Source organism: Furipterus horrens, unplaced genomic scaffold (genome assembly GCF_987537825.1).
Source record: "Furipterus horrens unplaced genomic scaffold, mFurHor1.1.pri manual_scaffold_17, whole genome shotgun sequence".
In the NCBI taxonomy this organism is placed as follows: domain Eukaryota; kingdom Metazoa; phylum Chordata; class Mammalia; order Chiroptera; family Furipteridae; genus Furipterus; species Furipterus horrens.
In genome coordinates, this window is record NW_028327187.1 from 102,896,124 (window position 1) to 102,898,021 (window position 1,898).

Genomic DNA, 1,898 nt, shown 5'->3' on the forward strand with positions numbered 1-1,898 from the left:
GGTTTTTATATGAGATGACATAATTTGATGTGCTATAATTTCATACCAAAGTATTTCCTAAATGGTTTTATTATAATCTTTCAAATTAAACCATTCAATTAACCTGGTTTTCATTCCCATAGCCAATTAAACAGTATTTAATGAAAGCTAAATAACCTTTATGGATTTATTACTTGAAAAATAATTTTTCATCACTTTGTATTAATAAATGGTGAACATCCCAAGTCCATCTTTCATGTCTTGGTTTGTGAAAAAATGTGTATTTTCTTGTCCTATGCACAGAGATGGTTGAAGAGATTATTCTCTTCTGTTTGAGGTAGAACACTATCTCTTACCGATGCCTTTGCATTACTCACATAAATTTTTGCCAAAATTGATATGTTGAACTGATATAAAATGTTTACTAGACATGTTTAAGTAAAGAGTTTGGGGTCAATATAATGTTGTTTAAAGTTCTCTTTGGAAAAGCAGCTTCCAAAATAGGGATGATAGCTACGTGGAATTTTATGTTATTTTATGAATTAATAAAACCACACATAGAATGAAAAAACCAAATCACAGGCATATTCAGACAAACAAAGTAAAAACAAAACAGATTGGAATTACTCTTTCAGGTGAAAGGGGCTTGCTTGAAACAAACGAGATGTTATTGTAAAGGTAGAATGATAATCTCAAAATAGAAAATCATGTATGTGGTTTTGACAGATGTTTCTTGACATAAAGAAAAGAATTTAGAATGCTAATAAAGTGAAACTGACATGTGAATTAATGTAATAATTTTCAGGCAAGAGAAGTTGTCTTCTACATTTTCTCTACAAGTTCTTGCTACTAAAATTCTACAAAATTCTAAAATAAGATAGTTCGTTTAAAAAAAACTTGCAGATTTTTTTTAAAGCGCATTCTCAAAGTGCCATGTATAATCACATTCAAAAATCAGATTTTTCCTTCTGGTATTGTTGAAGCAGTTGAATGTCTCTAATAATCTGATTCAAATAGATGTACAAATTTTCATTCCATATAATTTGAAAAATATTATAATATCATATCTAAAGGTGATTATGAAGAAAGAATAAAGATAAGAAGAAACTATGCCAAGAAATTTACATGAGTAAAGATAAGTAGCTCTTTTCCATAAAACTTAAAGGAATTCATATTTTCTGAACACTGAGATTTGGAATTGACATTATGTCTATTGACCTACCTCTGAAATATAGAAAATATTTGGCATTCTATTTTTTTCATAATTTTTCATGTTTCTCACAGCAAACTAAAAGAGTTGTTGCACTTCTAAAATTAATACAATTAATCATAATAGTCAAGAAGGGGAAGCCTTGGCTGCTGTGGCTCAGTGGATTGAGTGTCGGCCTGCGAGCCAGGTGTCGCTGGTTCGATTCCCAGTCAGGGTACATTACTAGGTTGCATGTCAGGTTCCCAGTTGGGGGCACAAGTGAGAGGCAACCACACAGTGATGTTTCTCTCCCTCTCTTTCTCCTTTCCCCTCTCTCTAAAAATAAAATAAATAAACAAACAAACAAATAAATAAATAATTAAAAAAAAAAGAAGGGGAGAAAACTAGGTGTAATTTAGAACAACATAATTAGACTCAAATTTCCAAAACATTATTAAGCATTTACTATATATATCAAGGAATGTGGGAAATAGAAGCACTAAAGTGAATAACACTTGCTTATAGAAAACTAAACTTCCAAGCTAAGTTACTTAAAATATTTTAGAATAAAAATGCTCATCCTACCAAGATCACAGTTAACACAGCCATTTCATCAAGATCACAGATGACACCTTTATAATATGACCAGATCAACTCTTTGCTAGTTGACTACCCAAGAGAGCAAAATAAATCTAGTTAAGGAGATTATTAATGATAAATCCAATACTGC